Raw genomic sequence first — 22,404 nt, forward strand, 5'->3', positions numbered from 1 at the left:
TATAACAATAGAGATGGTGTAAATTTGAAATCTCTTGACGACTATGTTTTTTAACGGATTTGTGTTAAATTTTGTCAGTTTAATCAGTAAAGTTTGCCATTTCATCATGTGACATTACACTTTCATAGAACGCTAGGAAAATGTTCAAGATTGTTATGTAAATTCACATTCTCCGAAAAATTCCCAAATTTACGTTCATCGGAAGGTCATCTTCTCAGATGGTACCCATTTCTGGTTTAACGGCTTTGTCAACAAACAGAATTCTCACTATTGGGCTGAGTCAAATCCTCGTGTGGTTAAAGGAACGCAACTGTGTCCCCAAAAATTGACCGTTTGATACGGATTGTGTTATGGCGGCATTATAGGGCCTTATTTCTTTCGAAATGAGGCAGGATGTACCGTTACCATCAGTGGCTAGCGTTACAACACGATTTTGACCGAATTTTTTTGTCGGCATTTGATTAAATCGACGCGAATCATCTTTATTTTGAACAAGACGGTCCATCGCCGCAAGTTTCATGTCTAAACATGGTTACACTGCTTGCAAAGTTTGGCGACTCCGAGGGTATTTGAAATCAAAGATTTACTCCAATCAACCAGCTACCAGCTCGAGGAGCTCAAAGACAATATTCAACGCACTATAGACGAAATTCCATCCGAAATGATGCACCAGGTCATCGAAAACTGATGTAAGCGGGTAGAGATAAGCATACGGGACCGTGGTGGACATTTTGCCGACTTATTGTTCAAATCATGTTAGATGCGCAACTAATTTCCCGCTGTTTGTCAATAGATTGCTCCAGCGGTCGATTTTGATATATCCAAAACATGATAAACTTGACCTAGACATTTGAAAAAAACAAAACTACGTTTCCACATTAGTGACTTTATGAATGTGTTATATACTTTTGGTAAGGCAAATATGTTCGATTTTTTGCCAAATAATCCTCATTTGAGGAAAGATGAGATTTTATTTTTTTCAGTCAAAGCAATAGGCGGCTGAAGCGCATCGGAAACACCAAAAAGTTCACGGAGGTGATTAGTTCGTCCTTCAAAGACGGGAACTTCGATATGAACGAACAAAAACCTTCTAAGACGGTGAATTAAAGACGTTGCTCGAAGAGGATTCGTGTAAAATGCAAGACGAGCTTGCTTCAGCATTGGGAGTCACCCGCCAAGACAATTTAAAGTGACTACATGCCCTAAGAATGATTCAGAAACTAGAAACTTGGGTTCCTTATGAGCTCAATACAAGGATAGGCAGGAAAAAGTGATTCTGCTGCATGACAACGCTTTGCCTCATGTAGCCAAACTCGTTAAAACCTAACTGGAAATACTTAAATGGGAGTCCCACCCCACCCGCTATTTTTCCTCCAGATTTCCTAGATATTGTACAGTGCGATTAATATTTCTACTTGTCAGAAGCAGTACAGTTCCAGAGACGACAACAAAAAAATACCTTGATTCTTGGATAGCATCACAATATGAACAGTTTTACTGTAATGGCATTCGAGCTTTGCCAGAAAGATGGGAAAAAATTATGACTAGCGATGATCACTACTTCAAAAAATTCATTTAAAACAATTTCCTTACAATAAAATACCATTTAAAAAAAAAAAATTGAGAACTTAGTTGCGGATCTAATATTTGGAGAAAATTTTCTGGCTCTAAAACAATAGCAATATAAGTAAAGAATATTATATGAAAACGCGCCTCCAAGTTCTGAAGCAAGTTCTATATACTTGTGAATGGAAAATCTTACTGTCGCTAGGTGGCGCTGGGGTCGATGAAAGTATATATCTCATATTTGTCATCCAATTTTAATATATGAATTAAAATTATCTGCATAACAGAAAAACAGAGCACATTTTATCAATTTTTATAAAGCTTGGTTATTCAAATAAGAAATAATAATAATATTTCAAAGAGATAAGATTCGAAGCATAAAAAATTTATTCATAATAATTTGACTACAGCTTCAACCAGCGGTACAAATTTTTAGGTAATAGCTCTGTAAAATGTTCATTTATATTTTTAAATCTGTAAACAATTTATCCGACACTAGGCTGTCCGATTAAACCCTAATGAAGACAGAAAAATTATAATAAAATCATTGAAGGGCTCCAATTAAAATCCCTTTATATATACCTACTTGTATATAGCAAATTCTAAGTACTTCTAGCGTGCTTATTGTCTAAGTACCGAGTTGGCATTGAAGCGTGGCTAAAATACTTAGCTGAATGCCAGTAGCGTGTCGTGGCGGTTGGAAAGGTATGCTGCACATGATTGCAACCAATAATGATTAAAGCCAAGCCGAGTTAAACAGGTGATGAAGATGGGTGTGTTCGAGTGTTCTCGTGTTAGCTGCTGTAATGTTGACTGAAAAGCAAGAAGCGATGTTGGGTGAGACCTTCAGAAGTTCTCATATAAAATAGAAATAGACTGAAAGGTAAAAAAAAGAAATTAAGGTGAGCCAAAACTTATCAATCGAATTTATAATTTAAAATATATAAGTACAGAGAAAAAAATATCTCAGAAAGAAAAAAATTTTAATTAATTTAAAAAGGTGTTGATGAGTATTTAACTATGATATACTTGTATTACTACTATGAGTAAAAAATAGTAAAACTTTGTTCATAATTTTAAAATTCTTAATTTATTCTTCAAAATCTATGTCGTCTCCCTCAAAGTAATCGCAATATACTTTTGCCAACGTATTCTCCAATCCTCGAAACTGTCTTAAATTGACTTAATACGGTTTTCCTGGAGTGATCGTTTGAGTTTGCTGAGTAGTAGGAACTAAATCAGCCGAATATGATTGTTGCTGCACGATGTTGGTTGAAATTTTAGCGAAAAACTCACGAAGAATCAATGTGTATACGACTGTGTTTATCGAGGTGCAAACACCAAGAGTTGTCGGCCATAATTTCGTCTTCTTTTTGCAAATAGCTTCGCGGGAAGGACGCATAATACTCAAATAGTATGCCTTGTTGACAGTTTGGCTGGTCGGAAGGAATTCGGAGTGCACTACATCTCGATAGTCGAAGAAAACTATCGCGACTCGCGACATGGCTCTCCCGTCACTGTTGACAGTCATAACTTTGAAGTTGTAGATAATTTCGTCTATCTTGAAACCAGTATAAAGACAAACAAAAATGTCAGCCTGGAAATCCAACGCAGGATAACTCTTGCTAATAGGTGCTACTTCGGACCGAGTAGGCAATTGAGAAGTAAAGTTCTCTCTCGCCGAACAAAAACCAAACTCTATAAGTCACTCATAATTCCCGTCCTGCTATATGGTGCAGTGGCTTGAACGATGACAACAACTGATGAGTCGACGTTGCGAGTTTTCGAGAGAAAGGTTCTGCGAAAGATTTATGGTCCTTTGCGCGTTGGGCACGGCGAATATCGCATTCGATGGAACGATGAGCTGTATGAGATATATGATGACATTGACATAGTTCAGCGGATTAAAAAACAGCGGCTACGCTGGCTAGGTCATGTTGGCCGAATGGACGAAAACACTTCAGCTCTGAATGTATTCGACGCAGTACCGGCCGGGGGAAGCAGAGGACGAGGAAGACCTCTACTTGGAAAGACCTGGCTTCGCTTGGAATATTCAATTGGCGCCACGTAGCGAAAAGAAGAAACAACTGGGGCACTGTTTTTAACTCGCCTATAATCGCGTAAGTGGTGTCTACGCCAGTAAAGAAGAAGGCTCACTGTTGCCATGACGTTTGGCCGATTGATCGTCTTTCTCTGGAGATGAATCTGGGATCGCTTGTTTGGTATCCCGGTCATAGGGGGAGGTCACTCTTAACTGTAGTCGGTATTCCGTTGTCCTCTTGCGTGCTAGCGCTGGACCTAAGGACCTCCTGTGAGCTCTTCAAGCTCTGATCAACAACCAGATTTTGTGTGACTGCGAGATTCTTCTAATTTGGAGTGAACCGTAAGAGGTCTTCTGAACTATTTCCGCTTGCAGGAAGGTGAGTTTGCTTTGAACTCTATTGCCCAGATTTTACCACACTGATATTGGAATATCTCACCCAACATCAGTAAGTTGTTTTGTTCGAAAGATATGTATTTGTGATTTTATCACCGGACTTTTTAAATATTAAAATCTAAAACCTTTTTGATAACAGATTATTACAAATATGGACAACTTTGAATGCTCACCGACACCTTTTAAAATCGAGCTAAAAATAATTTCTTCTATATAAGTTCATTTTAACCAACAAATGCCATAGGTTAGTTTTTGGCTCACCCTAATATATGTACATACAAATGTATTGCCACCTTTCGAGCACCAACAAATATATTTGCTTACTATTTTTATACCCTGAACAGAGTATATTAAGTTTGTCACGAAGTTTGTAACACCCAGAAGGAAGCGTCGGAGACCCTATAAAGTATATATATAAATGATCAGTATGTTGAGCTGAGTCGATTTAGCCATGTCCGTCTGTCTGTATATATACGAACTAGTCTCTCAGTTTTTAAGATATCGTTTTGAAATTTTGTAAACGTCATTTTCTCTTCAAGAAGCTGCTCATTTGTCGGAACTGTCGATATCGGACCACTATAACATATAGCTACCATACAAACTGAATGATCGGAATCAAATGCTTGCATGGGAAACTTCCTCATTTGACGATATATCTTCACGAAATTTGGTATGAGTTATTGTTTATAGAAATAATGTAATATCGGAAGAAATTGTTCAGATCAGCTTATTATAGCATATAGCTTCCATAAAAACTGAACACATAGTTACTAAAAGAAATGCACCTGTGAAGTGAAGGGTATATTAGCTTCGGTGCAGCCGAAGTTAACGTTTTTTCTTGTTATTAGCTGACATTATCACTTCATTGCTGCTGCTCGAATTTGGCGAACAAATTAGGTCGCTTGGTCATAAGCCAAAAACAAAAAAAAAATCGAAAATCAAAACGAAACTTGTTGTGGAAGATTTATGGCTTGACACATTTCCTGGCAATTCGCTTGGAAATGCGTGTGTGTGTGTATGTATGTGGAGCCACATGCTGTGCAGACGAACAACAATAACATAATACCTTTTCGTAATAGCATTTCCCGTCGGCAGTTGTTCGCGTGGCGACAACACAAAGCGTGAAGAAGACGCCGACAAATCGCCAACAAACGCCAAAGTGTTTAAGCGAGCCGGTTTTCCACTTTGCTTTCGAAAGCAAATAAAATGCCTGTTTATTGTTGCAATTGCAATGTCAGTGGCACATCAATCGCCAAGCGTGGACGCGTTGGCACTAACAAATTGCCGATTAGACAGACACAGACAGACAGTCGGTGGGTTGGTTGGTGAACCTGTTCAATTTTTTTTTTCACTGTTTTGTTTAACTTTTAATACACAAATGTTATTAGTTTTTATATAGAGTCAGACACAAGACGGTGCCCCTCAAAGACATGTCTGGGAGTTAAGTCGCTGCTCACTGTGGGTCCACTTTAACAGCTTTTGCAATAAGTAACAATAAAAACAATAATAAAATTAATGTTAATTTTATTAAAATGAAAATGGCACCAGCATTCCCGCAATAACAACAACAAACAGCAGCATCACCAGTGGAAACTCGTCGCGGCAGGTTGTCTTAAATCAGCCCAATCAAGGTAAACTTGTTTTCTCCACCACAACCTTTGGTGGATTGCACGCTGAGCTGCAATATTTTTTGGTTTTCACTATGCATTTCTCATATATATTTCTCCACAGCGTTGTTGTTGTAACTATTATTGCATACGCTGCTTTGGTCAGGCGCTTTTATATAATTCCGTTGCCTTACAATTGCGAAATTTCTTGCTGCAATATTTTCTAATTCAAGAAATGCTAATGGTGCATTCAATTGTTGCACAGAATCGGCCAGCCAACTTGTGTGTTGCTGTCAGTCCAGTCTGGTTGCCATAATAATTTGCATTTTGCCACAATTTACATACATAACTATATAGCCATGTTATATATGTATGTATGTATATTAGGGTGATTAAAAAAAAATTTTTTTTTTTCAATTGTTACTCACAAAAATAGGTTCCTAGACACCTCTAAGAAAGCCTCTCCAAATATGAGTTTTTAATTGTAACGGGAAGGTCCTCCGCCTAACGGTTTTCTATTTTTTCTTATTATCAGATAGAAAAATTTATATCTCGCTTCCAACTACTTGAAAAAATATCTTGTTAATTAGGTTTTGTAGGAAATTGAATGCTCTAAAATATGGTCTCTTATGATTTTTTCGTCAACCCAACCGTTTAAAAGATATTAACGGTTGAAATTTGACTATTTTTGGAAAAATTTTTTATTTCTTATGAATTTTATAACTCAATGAAAAAAAATTATTATGAATGATGAAACACATAGTTTTGTAGGAAATTTACTGCTCTATAAAAATGGTCTACTATGATATTTCGATTAACTTAAGCGTTTACGAGATATTCATCGTCAAACATCAATGCATATTAGGGTGGATCAAAAAAAAAAGTTTTTTTTTTTGTTTGGTACTCTGAAAAATAGGTTCCTAGACACCTCTAAGAAAGCCTCTCCAAAAATCTATTCATAATAGTTTTTTTTTCATTGAGTTATAAAATTCATAAGAAATAAAAAATTTTTCCAAAAATAGTCATATTTGGAGAGGCTTTCTTAGAGGTGTCTAGGAACCTATTTTTGCGAGTACCAATTGAAAAAAAAAAAAAAATTTTTTTGAATCACCCTAATGTATATATTTTATATATATAGTGGTAGTACATAGTGGATGTGCCTACGATGCTAGTGTACTCGTATGCTTGTTGATGCTACTGTTTGCTATTGCGCATGCGCTTATGCAATTGGATTGCGCTGGTGTTGTCAGAAGCCGTTGGTGCATCAGCAGCAGCAAGAGCAGCAGCAAGTAACCGGAAGACCATTGGTCGTTACTCTGTCATCATCAAGTGCTTTTAAATATACATATGTATGTATGTACGAAAAATACCGGTATTTGTAATCACAACTTTCCAAAGGAGTGGAAACCTTCCTCTTCCTCTGCTTCCCCAGGTGGATATTGCGTCGAATCTGTGAGTAGATGGAGTATTTTCAACCATTCGGACGACACGACCTAGAAAGTGTAGCCGTTGTCTTTTAATTCGCTGAATGGTGTCGTATACTTCGTATAACTTCGATGAGTTCATCGTTCCATCGACTAGGGTATTCGCCCATGCGCAAAGGACCATAAATCTTCCGCAAAACCTTTCCCTCGAAAACTCGTAACGTTAACTCATCAGCTGTTGTCAACGTCCATGCCTCTGTACCGTATAGTAGGACAGGGTTGATGAGTGACTTCTAGTGTCTGGTCTTTGTTCGTCGACCATTTCCTACTCAGTCCGAAGTAGCACCTGCTGGCAAGAGTTATTTTTCGTTGGACTTCGAGGGTAACATTGTTGATTGTGTTAATACAGTTTGCAAGATAGTAATGACACAACAGTGACATAGGAGCCAGTCGCTAGTGCGATGACTTTTTGATTGATGACAGGAGATATTTCGTCTTGCCCTCGTTCACCACCAGACCCATACGCTTCGCTTTTTTAACCAGTCTGGAGAAAGCAGAACTAGCGGATCGTTGAGGCCAATTATATCAATATCATCGGCGTACGCCAGCAGCTGTACACTCTTATGGAAGATTGTACCTTCTCTGTTTAGTTCTGCAGCTCGAATTATTTTCTCCAACAGTAGAGTGAAGAAGCCCCACGGTAGGTAGTCGCCTGGTCTGAAACCTTGTTTGGTATCGAACGGCTGGGAGAGGTCCTTCCCGATTCTGACGGAGCTTTTATTATTGCTCAACGTTAGTTTGCGCGGCCATATTAGTTTTACGGATACCAAATTCAGACATAGCGACGTAGAGGTGGTGTTTGTCGATCCTCTTTTCACGGGTCTTTTCCCAGATTTGGCGCATGGTGAATATCTGGTCAGTTGTTGATTTTCCAGTTTTAAAACCACACTAATAAGGTCCAATCAGTTGGTTGACGGTGGGTTTAAATATTTCATTCAAAACACTTGATGCAATGTTGAGGAGGTTATTCAAACTTGTTCATGGTCGGCCAATGGAACGTCCGCTACATTGTCATCGATCGCATCGTGTCGGACATCTTTCATTGCCGTTCAGCAGGTTGGATAAGTGTTCTCTCCACAATTTCAGTATGCTCTGGATATCAGTCACTAGATAGCCTCTGAGGGTTTTACAAGAGTATTCACTCTAATAAATATATATGGTATATAGTCAAACTCTAAGAGTCCAAGGCAAGATGAATATTGATTCTATACTTCTTTTTAATTATTTTGGCACTAAAGCTCTCACTGAGATAACTCCTTTTTAACGGTACAGTATCAGATAAGTTTCATCAAAATATATATTTGCTCTGATTAGCGCTAGCATGGACCAACGAACGGAAAGAGAGACAGCTAGATATAAATTCGTCTAACAGTTTACGAGATACAGATCTAAAATGTTGCACACGTCCTGCTCTTTCCAAAAAGTTGTTAATTTGTCAGAAGCGTCGATATCGGTGCTCTGTAGTTAAATCCATATGATTTTTAGTTAGTCCTAATTTTCGAAAGACGCGTGTATAAATTTGACAGCTATCAGATAAATATTTTGTAATTTATATCATTTTAAGTGAAGCTGCTTTTATTATTGTGAAAAAATGGATAAAAAGGAATTTCGCATGTTGATAAAATGTTTGTAGAGACAAAATGCAGTTGAAGCCAACACTTGGCTTGATGAGTTTCTGGACACTGTCCAAGGAAAATCAACCGTCAGGAAATGTTATGCTAAGTTTAGACGTGGTGAAATGAGCACCGACGTCGGTGAGCGCAGTGAACGCCCAAAAGAGGTTGTTACCGACGAAAACATCAAAAAAGTCCACTAAATAAAATTTCTATGACCGTAAAGGGAAGTTGTACGCGATAGCAAGCACTATAAAGGTATCAACTGAACGTATAGATCACATCATTCACAATTATTTTGGTGTAAGAATGTTCTGCGAGATATACGACGACATCGATATAGTTCAGCGAATTAAAAGACAGCGGATACGCTGGCTAGGTCATGTTGTCCGGATGAATGAAAACACTCCAGCTCTGAAAGTATTCGACGCAGTACCCGCCGGGGGAAGCAGAGGAAGAGGAAGACCTCCACTCCGTTGGAAGGACCAAGTGGAGAAGGACCTGACTTCGCTTGGAATATCCAATTGGCGCCACGTAGCGAAAAGAAGAAACGACTGGCGCGCTGTTGTTAACTCGGCTATAATCGCGTAAGCGGTGTCTACGCCAATTAAGAAGAAGAAGAAGAAGAAGAAGAAGAATGTTCTGCGCAAAGTGGCTGCCATGCTAGTTAACTTTTGACCAAAAACAACGACTAGTTGATGATTCGAAGCAGTTTTTGGAGGTGTTCAAGCGTAATAAACTCAAATTTTTTCATCGACATGTGACAACAGCTGAAATATGGATCTATCGTTTCACATTGAAATTCAATCGGCAGTCATCCGAGTGGAATGCACACTATGAACTCACTCTAAAGCGTGGAAAAAAACAACAGTTGGCTGGCATGGTTATAGCGTTTGTTTTTTGAGATGCGCATGTAAGAACTTTTGTTGACTTCCTTGAAGAACTAAGAAGTATCAACAGCGACTGTTACATAACATTATAAACGCAAATTATTTAACTACTCATCAATATTTATTTTGTCGCTTTCAAAGTAATCCCCACCAGATGTAATACACTTATGCAACAGATTTTTCCAGTCCTCGAAACACTTTTCATAAATACTTTTTGGGATGGCCTTCAGCTCCTTCAGCGAATTTTGTTTTGTCTCTTCGTTCGACTGAAAACGGGTTTCACGGCGCGGCAATTTCAGTTTGGGGAACAAGACAAAATCCCACGGAGGCAAATATGGTGAATACGGTGGTTGATCGATGGTATTCATTGCATTTTGGTTTTAAATTCTGTCACAATCGTGGCTCGATGCGATGGTTCATTATAATTGTTTAAAATCTATGAATTCCAGCCGTTTTCGACAGCCTCAGTACGACAAAAAGAATCCTTATTGACTGTATATCCCTTCGAAATAAATTTATGATGCACCAAACAAAGAATATTGAAAAAAACAATGAGTGTTACCTTGATTTTTGAGCAGCTTTGGTGTGATTTTTTTTAGTTTCGCCTCGTTTTTTTCCTTCCATTCCGATGATTGTTGTCAAACTCATAAACCCATATTTCGTCGGCAGTTACAATGATCTCCATTAATGTGGAATCGGAATTCGCACGATCAAGTGTGTCCAAAGTGACCTGTTTGCGGTACTCTTTTTGAAAAAAAAATCAGCTTTATCGGGACGAGTCGAGCAAGAACGCGTTTCATACCCAAAATATTCACCAAAATCTTTCGAGCGGACGTGCCGAGCTCTCTTGGCATCCCTCGAACATCCACTTGACGATTTTCAAGCACCATATTCTTCACTTATTTAATATTTTCACCAATTGAAGACGTCGAAGGTAGTCCACAATGAGGCATGTCGTCAACGATCTCTCGAGCGTCTTTGAAGGCTTTGTACTATTCGTAGAATTGTGTTTTTGATGAAACTGAATCACTGTAAACCTTTTCCAACATTTGCAATGATTCCGCACACGATATTTGGTTAGAAATACAAAATTTGAGAGAAACTCTTTTTCGACATTTTTATCCATTATAAAAGTCGCAACGCAGTATTGCGGTGTGGTGCGCTCATATTTGGCATAGTAATTAAGGAAAGTTCTACCAATTTAGCAAAATACATTTTTCTGAAATGCCATTTACCCGCGAAATTTAATTACAACTTCCGGGTGCTTTTTTGTCTCAATGTATACAGCCGCCATACAAGCTGGACGATCAAAATTAAGATACTTATATCTTTATTCCCTTTTTTATAGCATTTATGTAAAATTATTATTTATTAAAATTAAATGTTTTTTGCTAAAAGCAAGTGCGCCGCCCTTCTCTTCTCCATTTTTGTTATCACATTTGCACTAATTTCACACAAATAAAATGTTGCTTGCAATAATAAAGCGACAAGCACAATTTGTTTGCACATTTTCCTACGCATTTGAGAAAATACCCACAGAATTAATGACGTGGAGATAAAAATAGTTAATTACCATGTCACCAACACTGCGATTACCGGTGAAATAATAGCAAGGCAAGAAGCAAACTGCAGAAAACAATGACAACAATGACAACAACTAACGCAATCGCATTTTGCCCTGCTGTGCCTCGTAATGCCCAACTGGGCATGTGAAACGCGTGGCAAGGTAAATGACATGGCTCCAACAAAAATACACGCGAGTCTATATATAATATAAAACAAACATACACACACACACACATCTACAAACATAGCTCCAATGTCGGCCATATGTTTAAGTGCATTGTTCGTGCCAACAACAACAAGAGCAAAAATCGCATTACCGAAAATGTGCGCATTCACGCAGTAAATCAATAAAGTGCCATGAATTACAAAACCCAACTTCAACGCAGCGCCAGCATCACCGACAACACCAACATATCGCACAACAGGTGAAATGAGAAACATCAAACAATCGGAAAGATTCGGAAAAAAATGTACAAGGAAAACTAAAAAAAGGTCGACGGCGAATGCAAATACTTCACTTGTGTTTGCTGCTGAGAAAAATGTCGACGGACAGCGAAAACGCGTCAAACAAAAGACTTAAGCAACGAACTTGCTGGGGAATTCGCATGCGAATCGAACAAAGTGTACACCAAAGCGCGCTCTGTAATGTGCGTGTGTGTATGTTTGTGCCTTTGTAACGCATAGAAAGTTACTACATGAAAAAGAAGAAACACAACAACAAATAATAAACAATGAAAATAAAAAGCGCGATGGCGTAGAGAAAGAGCTGCTTTTCATTGCAGCCTCTTGTCGCGGCCGCCACTCATTCATAATTTCACAACCGGCCGTGGCTTTGTGTGTGCTTGTGTGTGTGTTGTTGTGCGCGCCCGTTTATTAGTAGCCACATTAAAGTGAGTATTTTTAGTACACCGAAATTTGTGTTTACTTTTATTTTAGCTGGCGCATTTAGTACACTTCGCACCAGGAGATCACATCAGTGGCCACGAGCGCAGCACCTTCCACAGCACAGAGTCAGGCGGAGTATTGCTCCCAGCGTTGATAAACTAGTTCTTAGAGCAACAGCGCTTACAGTGGGGTATTGTAAATGTATATATATTATTTGAAAATGAGATGTGCTTTGAAAATATAAATCACTAACAGCAGCTGCAAATTTTTTTCGGAATTTTTGCAAAGTCACCCCGAGTTCGAAATTCGGTTGAACACATAAAAAAAATTTAACTTTGACTGCATCAAAGCTATAATACAAGGAGAGTTTATTGCGACTTAAAGGGTATAAATTTTATAACATTGCTTTGAACAATAGTCTACGACGAGTTTTGCGAAGGTATCTTGGCAAATAAAAAAAATTTTCTTACAAAAACACGATTTTTAACGATCAGTTTTAAGGCAGCTATACGTTTTAGCAGTCCGATTCGAACAATATAGTTAGACATTGTAGCTTTGCTTTAGACAATATTCTATGCTAACTTTTTTTGAGACATCTTTTTAAATGAAGAGTTTTCCACAAAAGTACAAGAAAACGGTAGTAAAAGTCTATGAATTGGGCTTCGACTTGCTTCCGCCTTCACCGTATTCTCCAGTTCTGACCTCCAGCGGTTATTTCCTGTTCTCAGATCTCAAAATAATGCTCGCTGGGAAGAAATTTTCGTCGTATGAAGAGGTGATGGTGAGGCGTGAAGCAAACGACAAATCGTACTACAAAATGATTTTGATCGTATGAGCAGGTTTTTAGCAATAAACGCACATGTGCAAAATTTTGATATTTCAAAAATTGGGGGACTAGTTCGCGTATACACAAGCGGACATGTCTAAATCGCTCGCCACGCTGTTAATTTATATACATGCATATGTAATTTATAGGGTTCCTGGCAAATCTAAAATTTTCTACCCTGCAATAAATAAAAAAAAGCTTATTATTCTTTTTTATATCTTCAGATGGTTACATGCTTCTAGATTTCGCTCTCAAAGTTTTTGTTGAAATCAGTTAAATTACAAAAGGTAAAAAATGGCGGAGAACATCGGTTCCCATTTCCCCCACTATGGTGCGCAGAACTTAATTTGAATGCCATACGTCCAGATCAGCCTAAATATAAAATAGCAATTTATTCAACAGTCTGAGGCGGGATCTTGGCCTAGGCCATGTTTAATTTTAGCTAAGTTCCCTTTATTTTTACATGATCTTTCCAAGTAATCCTCTCCTAAATATGATGGGCATGTGTTCGTTGGTACCAACTGACCATATAAAGCCTTCTGAGAGCAATGTTTGAGCTTGGGATTATATACCACTTGTGCGAACTTTTCGATATTGATACCAATTTTCCATTTGCTAGGCCACGGTTCTAAAGCATAGGTTGCCATCATTGTGAAGTTAAAGTTGACAACTGGAAGGTCTGCTGTATAAAGAATGAAGAGCACAGGGGTGAGTACACTGCCTTGGAGCACGCCAGCACGAACATGTCTCAAATCTGACTCAGCATCAGGGTATCTAACGTAGAACGTCTAATTGTGCAAGTAAGACTTTAGCAGCAAACAAGGTGCCAGACTTTGTCAATTACTTGGCGGACAAAGCAGAGCAGTATTTATTATTTTCCATAGCATTAGTTATAAAGTGTTCTATTCTATTACATTGTTCAATTGTGCCATGAAATTTTCTGAAGCCAAACTGATGATTCGGAATAAACTCTTTGTCTTCCAACACTGGCAAAAGCCTACGTAAAAATACTTTAAGTACATTTGAAACTTCTAAGTTATAAAAATTTTTATCGACTACCTTTTATATATGGATATTTATGGCTACCTTAAAACGGGAACATTTGAAAAACGAAACAATGAACAAATTTTGTCATTTGAAGGACATATAACTGAGCTTTGAACCCTTCTACCCACTGTGTTCTCTTAATCTGGCTCTCAGTGACATACTAGTATATATACATAGTATAGTATAGTATTTCTGTTTTCAAAGCTCAAAAGAACGTTTGCTGTAAAGAAATTGGGCGACAAGTAAAAAATACCAACCCGAATAAAATTTCCATTCAAACCAAAAGTAATGTATGGACAAGTTCAAAAATTGGCTATAACCGATGCGTAGACTTCAATGGCAACTATGTAGAATAATAAAATTAAGTTTTCTATTATTTAAAGAAGTATTTCATGTGAATAAGTCGAAGTTTTTAGTTTCACTGGATTTCTGTAGCGGTCACCACAGCTTTGAAAATATCTTCTTTATGGGAAAGTTTGAGAGAGCTATAAGTAGTTTATGATACTTTAATATACTTGCACATCTAGGGGTTTCACATAGTCTAATAAAGTTATAAGTTATAACGATCCAAAAAGCATACAGAGTTGTATTTGCGTAAACTTATTTTAGTATGGAACCAACAACAAATTTTTTAAACTAGTATAAAATTTATGATTTTATGATTTTACGATGCTTTATGACACGTTGTGAGTACCCAGAACATAAAATACTTGTCGCACTTACTTGTCTGAATGTATATTAGGTTGGACCGACTGTTTTGGGAACTGATCTAACGCTTGTATACTCTAGCATCACGCACATCATTGTAACTCTTGAAATTTATACAATTCAGAACTTCGCTACCAACTTTGATGCCACATTTTATGAGCTAAAAAGCTGAAAGGAGTTCAACGAAGAACTGTAAAGGATATTTATGGCGCCGTATGCATTACAATAACAACGGCACGCAAGGAAATTTTATATTCAGCACCCGTAGCCCTATGTGGCAGTCATATTGCAGCGAAGGTTGTAGTCAGACTGGAAATCTGGTAGTATTTGTATAGCCGAACCAACTATTGACGGTTTTTTGCCTGAGCTTATGACTGCTAGTGATATGTAGGCGGAGCGTAGCTGGTAGAGAAGGAGTACGACCTGAGCTTGTCATGGATTCATAATCTTAGAGGAAGATTGGTGGAGCAGTTTTTTGTCAGGTGCTCTCCCTTGAGTTTCAGACGCACACCCCAGCCAGGTAGCTGACATCATTATCATATGGCGCTACTTCAAAATTTCAAAGTTGCATGGTACTTTTGTCTACCACAAAAAAATTTCAATGGGTTCAATACATTTGATCGGTGTATGAGAATTTTAAGTGCATTTTTACTAACTTTTTGTATCACAAAGAAGCAGCTTTTTCATTGCAGGGTCAATCTTAATACCTAAGATTATTTGCATTGAACGAGATATTAATTTTTTTTTTCAATATATTCCACTTTAAATGTGTAATGAAATGAAAAAGATCAGACCTAAAAACTATATTAAGGTCTATGAATCTTGGCAGTTCTGTTAGTATAATAATTATATACTGGCCTGTGCCTTTTTTTCAGGAAGAGTTTAAAAAAATGTGGTATACTTCTTGTTGGGTACGATAAAATAAAGTAGCAGACATATATTTTGCTTCACCCTCCGTTCCATCGACACCCTAAAGCACTTCTCAAGTACTAATTGTTTCACCAACACTAAATTAGATTAGATTAGAAGAAGAAAAAAATTGTTTGCCTGAAATAAATATTAAACTAAATTATATTCGTGAGCGCTCCACAGTGTTGCGGTGCCACCTGCCATGCTATTTAGGTAACGAAGAGAAAAGCAAACTCTAAAGCAACTTAGACTGAGTCTTGAAACCGCTACAGACTCTCACAACCAACAAAGCAGTGGCCAGAGTGGTTTTAAGTGTGCGCGACATGGCTGCAGCTGACTGGTTGTACTAAAGAAATACGAAAGAAACGCGCGCTAGATGATGCCCCAACAGCGCTTGGATGTTGGCGAGCAGTTCAGTACGCGAGTGACTTTCATAGTGCAAACGACGGCAACGGGTTCTTCGGCAGCAAGGCAAGTGCGATTTTTTGTTGTTGTATTGTGTTATCCAGTTACTGTGTTTGTTTTAGCTTACATTGTTGTTACTCGACTCGACTTTGTTGCAAGCAACACGCTTACTTGCAGTATTCGTTATCACGGTTGTTGTTGTTGCAGTGATTTCACACACTAAAGTTTACTTGCTTGTCTGCATTTTTTCAACGTCGTCTCGCTTGCGGACAAGCGGCTTTCGTGTCGAAGAAGAATAAAATAAGAATAACAAACATATATATGTACTTATATGTGTGTGTGTGTTTGTAAAAGTGTAGAAAATAAAGATGCAGCGAAAATAGTATCAAGAAAACTAGAATTGAAAAACAAATTTACATAAAACGCAGCGGGTGCAAGAAGGGGGGCGAAAAACGGTAGTGGAAAGCATGAATAATTCTTGTGTAATTGAAGAAGCTCAAGAAAATCAGGCGGTGTATACGGTGTGCAAGTGTTAAACGAAAACCATAAGACAGCACAACGAACAGCCACAAATGCATAAGAAGAAGCACAAACACAAAAATGAGTGATTATTTATAAACTGCAAAAGAAAGTCAAATAAAAGAAAAGCTAATTTAGAGCGAACATTCCAAAGCGCTAACCTTCTGGCGTTACAGCATCGTAACGGGGAAAAGAGAGTCTGCTTGTATGTTCAGCATATAACGGTGTCTCGAAAGGCATAAATAACTTGCATAAAATGTTAAATATTCTCTCAAATTTATATGTTTGTATGTACTGCTAGGAAAAAATAGTAAGACTTTGTTCGTAATTTTAAAATTCTTAATTTATTTTTCAAAATCTGTGTCATCCCCCTAAAAGTAATCCCCTTTGGCGCCAATAAGTGGAATAAGTGTTAAAGTAAATTTCCGGAATAATCTTCAATAAGCGTAGCGATTCACGTCTAATGTCTTCAATTGACTCAAAACCATTTCACCGGAGCAATCATTTGAGTTTGATGAATAATCAGTAGTCAAACAGAACCAAATCAAGCGATTAATGTAGTTGCGGTTCGATGTTGGTAGAAAATTTGGCGAAAAGTTCACGCAGAATCAATGCAGCTTGCGACGGTGCATTATGGTGGTGCAAAAAACAAGAGTTGTCGGCCCTTAAACCGAACGCAAATGACGCTTAACAGTCAAATAGTATTCCTTGTGGACAGTTTGACCGGTCGGAAGGTATTCGGAGAGTAACACACCAACATAACCTTGATTTGTGATCTGATTTGACGCGATTTTTTCGGCATCGGCTCAACTTTGGCATAACATTCGGGTGACTATTTATATTTGATCGCTTGCTTCCAAGTTTCAAGCCTAGTTCCGAAACTTGACGCCAGTAATAATATGTTTAATGACATCCCGGTGGTTAGAAACCATTGTTTCACAGACGTTAACGCGACGCTATTTTTCGAAAAAATTTACTGATTTTGGAACCAATCGCGCATTCACTTTTCTTAGGCCCAAATGATATTTCCAAAAGGTTTTCACTAATCTTTCCGATATTCCAACGATGCCAGTAAGCTCATTGACTGTCGTCGATTCTCAAACACCAATTCCTTTATTTCATTGTGGTGTTTATCATCAGTTGATGTTGGGGGCCGTCCTGGTCGTGGTTCGCCGTTAACGTGCTCTCGATCTTCTTTGAATAATTCTTAACAATTAAAAACACTTGCTCACGACAAACTATTATCACCAAATGCCTTTTCCAACATTCTGAACGTTTCGTCATCAGAAATTTGGTTCCACACACGAAATTTAATGTAACTTTTTTTGAATAATTTCACTAATCGCAAAAGTCGCTGAATGCACTTTATGACATTCGAAAAGACAAGCGTATGGTAAACACTAATGATTATTTTGATGTAACATTTGGCACACATGTCACTGACAGTAATAACAATCTAAAAAAAAAAAATATTTCGACAAATGAGTTTTCGCGTGAAATTTAAATTAAGAAGTCTTACTATTTTTTGCTCAGAAAAAAAATTAAATAATAGTTAATATTCCTTAAATAAAACACCTTAGATAAAAATTGTATCTTATTGTATATGCAAAATAGCCCCAAATATTAAACAACAAAAGTTGACAACAAATATTTATAAAAGACTTAAGACACGAACTTGAAAAGCATTAATCAGCGTTTATAAGCAATTGGCTGATGTTTAATAGAAAAAATTTTAGTTAAAAAACTTTAATTTTAAAGAGAGATAATTAAAAAATAGCTTACAAAGAAATATCTAAAAATGTTTATAACTATTAAAAAATAACCCTAAAAAGCCAAAAAAAAAATTGAAAAAATAAAAATGTAAAGTATTCCGTTCAATTTTAAAACTTACTAGTATATATATTCAAAAAAGTTATTTTAACGATACATAAATAGTTTTGGATATTCGTAAAATGTAAATAAATTTTTTTTTGTGAAATTCCTAAAATGTAAATAATACAATTTTTCAAGAATTTATCACAAAAATATTAAATACTCACAAATTTACTTACTTTATTTTAAAAATTTAAATACGAAAAACTAATTATTTAGTTCCATAATAATAAAACTATAAGAAAAATAAAAAAAATACAAAAAGAAATTTTGGAATTTATATACATATATACAATGCTCTGGTATTCTGTGAGTTCACAGCGTCTTGAAATTGCTAATATATTATGAAAATCATTTTTGTTGAAAGAATGTTCGAGAAAATTATTTTACATAGCATCACATTTATGTACATACATTTCATTTTTTATCTTTGATCCTTTATATTTTGTGAAGTAGAACATATTGCAATGTTATTGAAGGTGATTAGAACATCGATTGATTAAATAAAATATGTAGTATAAAATGATTGCAGAATTTCAAAGAGAAGTGCCAGCCCTAACAAAATCAAATCAATTGTTGATACCATAAACTGTGGTGCCAAGTTTTCTGATTCTCATGACTTCATGCAGGAACTCTCTCTAAACAGCAATTCATAAGCTGCTTTTAGCAGCTAGAAAATTTGTTTTTGAGATTTTTAGGGATTTTAGGGATTTTACAATATTTATTCGGACACAAATTTTCAGAAATTTTTTAACGAAAAATGTAGAACTAATAGACGAGAAATCTTAATATTTGCCTTTGATATTTTATAATTTTGTATGACTTACGAGTCTATCAAAATCTTTATTTTCTCGCCACAAAAATCCTTAAAATTATTATTAATAAAGAAATCAAAAAAAATATAAAATTATTATAATTCAAGAACTTTTGAGTATGTTTTAAGCACAAAAACTGTCTCTAAGAGCATCGTTACTGACTTTACGCAGCTTTTATATAATATTTGTATAGAAGCATTTAGAAATTTCTAATAATAATATTTTTAGAAAAAAAAATATTTTATTTAAAAAATTTTATTTTAAAATAATAATGTTTTCTTTTATTTTTTTCTAAAAATATTTTTTTATTGGCAAAAAAGTATTCAGAAATTTCTAACTAAAATATTGTATTGTAAGAAAAAATTTAAAGAAAAAAGTACAATTTTTTCGAACTAAAATATATTTTTATTATCAAAAATAAAAGAAAAAATTATTATTTTTTCTAATTAAAAAAAATTATATATTTTAATATTAATTGCATGTTGTGTAAAAGCAAAAATTAAAAATATTTTTTTTTTAACTTCAGAGAAATCGCGAAAAACTAAAAAAAAACCAAAAAAATGTAGTAATAATTAATGTTTTTTAAATAAAACACCTTAGAGAAAAATTGTTTTTCAAATAATAATAAATAGGTGTTTATAAATATTAGAAATTTTATATAAAAATATTAATAAAAGCTATTTATTATTATTTTCCTATAGTAAATAGCTTTTTATTTTTTTTTTTAAACTAAAAAAAAATATGATATTTTGACAATTTATTGCCTTTTATGAAATTGCTATTCAAATGAAAAAATTATATACCTCCTTTTTTTTAAAGTGTAGTAACATTTTTAACTCAAATTTAATTATAGTCGATATTTAATTTGAAGAAAAAAATTATAAAATGGGGAAAAATAAATAAATTTATTGAACTGCACATAACAGCGAAATAAATTATAGAGAACAGATGAGCTTTACATATTTTTTTATTTTCAAATTATCAAATGAGGTAATACGTATAAATAAATAAAACACAATATAAAAAAATTAACAATACTATTTAATCATCATCTGGTGTCTAAAAATCAACAATAACTTTCATCATTTTTAGCTAATAACATTTCAATAGTTGAGTTGTAAACTTTGAAGGTTATGACAGCACCATAAACATATGCAAATAAATAAAATATTTTTGGCATAAAACAGACAAAGTTTCCAAAAATAAGTTTTATTCACCGATAAATAGCATAATACCCAAGCTAACAACTTTATGTGTATAACAAATGCCGCAGACAAGCGAGACAATCGGCAATAAAAATAACAGATTCACATTTGCACATTAAAATTGTGAGGCGAAATTTGCTCCGCTCAAACGTCAATAAAAAAAAATTATCGTAAGATCATAATAAATAAAAATCACAAATTATTTTACAGCTTTGAAGATTAGACAAATAAAAAAAAACGACAACAGAAACAATACATCATATACACTAGATCATAAATAAAACACAAATAAATTATAGCAACAAAAAAAGAACAAATCAACAGTTCTGCAAAGCACAGAAAGCAGCAAGAAGCAGAGAACCACACAAAGCGGATTTATTAGCGCGGTAAGTTGCTTAATCGTTTATTTATACGCTGCTAAAGGCAGTCAATTATTGACTTCCTATGACAAGCTCTTTCAGCAACAATTATTCTTCGTAAGCTGAAAGAGCACACATTTATACTACGTCTATAAGAAGGTAGAAGGCATATCCGAAGGCAAAAAATCACATAACTGAACACATAAATGCCCGCTGTGGTGGTTAGTGTCATCGCTCCGAAAGAATTCAACGCTCAGTAGGAGAAAAAGCGTTTGCAAAAAAGTCTATTCTCATGTCATGCTTAGGAATTTAAGGTGGTCCCGCTAAAAAGCCCGTCAACACAGCGCGCACACAAGGCACCATTAACTAATTTCGCAATACAACCATTAAAATATGTTTGTATATAGTATATATATTGTGTATATATACCTATCTATATATGTATATTTAGTTATCTGCGCATGCTTATGTGTTAATTTAGCGCAATCACACTTATCCGCCATCAGCACAGCCACAAAATAGTAATAGTTGTGGTATATTCTAAATGTTTAGCGCGCTCGGCATTCAAGTTTTTTTCAGCTTACGCCATGGGCCATGCTTGAATAGCTAAATAGTTGACTACCGCGTGCTTTTTTCTATATTTGTTCAAAATTTTCAATATCAACAGATTACCGGATTGTCGAGTTTTGTTGGGTGCTGCCTCCATTGCTTTGACACCCGTCTTTATTTTGACGTTGATTGTACTTTTTTGTGTCACGACTTTTTTACTTTTTGTCTCACGACATTTTTGTTTAATGAGGAAATGCATAATTACGCAAAATTTATCACTTTTTCATTGATATTTGGCGGAGCTTAAATTGAAAGTATTACCTTGAAAGAACATTTATAAAAATAATAAATTAAACGTCATAAGTTTAAGGCCAAATTGGAGTTATGTGGCTTGGCAGCTATAATTTGTGTAAAATGGGGGGGTAAGATCTCCCATGTCAGCGTCTCCAAATATTTTTTGACCATCTTTGCGACGTGAGGCCGAGCATTATCATGCTGGAGAATGACTTTGTCGTGTCTTTCCTCCTACTGTGGCCGTTTTTCCTTAAGTGCTCGGCTCAAACGCATCAATTGCGTTCGGTATCGATCTCCTGTGATGGTTTCACTTGGCTTTAGTAGCTCATAATATATCACCCCCAGCTGGTCCCACCAAATGCAGAGCATGACCTTGGCGCCGTGAATGTTCGGTTTTGCCGTCGACGTGGAGGCATGTCCAGGCTTTCCCCATGACTTTCTTCGCTTAAGATTATCGTAGTGGACCCATTTTTCGCCGCCAGTTACAATGCGATGTAAAAATCCCTTTCGGTTGTGCTTTTGAAGCAGCTGTTCACATGCAAAGAAGCGCCGTTCGACATCTCTTGGTTTCAAGTCGTAAGGAACCCAGTTTCCTTGTTTCTGAATCATCCCCATGGCTTTGAGGCGTTTGATACGGCTTGCTGTGTCACTTGCAACGATTCGGCCAATTCTTCTTGGGTTTGAAACGCATCTTGGTCGAGTAATGCTTCCAATTCAGCATCTTCGAAAATCTTCTCCCTTCCACCACCATACCGGTCTTCGACTTCATAATCACCATTCTTAAAACGTTGTAACCATTCGCGACATGTTCTTTCACTTAGGACAGTCTCACCGTACGTATCCGAAAG

At 36.1% G+C, this 22,404-nt stretch overlaps 1 protein-coding gene across 1 annotated transcript in view; it reads left to right on the plus strand.

The window, feature by feature from the left end:
- Positions 1 to 15,950: 15,950 nt before the first annotated feature.
- The window catches only part of LOC126750936 (protein artichoke), a 58,822-nt gene continuing 52,368 nt past the window's right edge, over positions 15,951 to 22,404 (plus strand). Inside the window, exons 1-2 of the mRNA XM_050460780.1 lie at positions 15,951 to 16,013; positions 20,565 to 20,740. The gene's annotated coding sequence lies outside the window, so the exon portion shown is untranslated. The remainder of the gene's footprint in view (positions 16,014 to 20,564; positions 20,741 to 22,404) is intronic.

This window comes from Bactrocera neohumeralis, chromosome 2 (genome assembly GCF_024586455.1).
Source record: "Bactrocera neohumeralis isolate Rockhampton chromosome 2, APGP_CSIRO_Bneo_wtdbg2-racon-allhic-juicebox.fasta_v2, whole genome shotgun sequence".
Classification (NCBI taxonomy): domain Eukaryota; kingdom Metazoa; phylum Arthropoda; class Insecta; order Diptera; family Tephritidae; genus Bactrocera; species Bactrocera neohumeralis.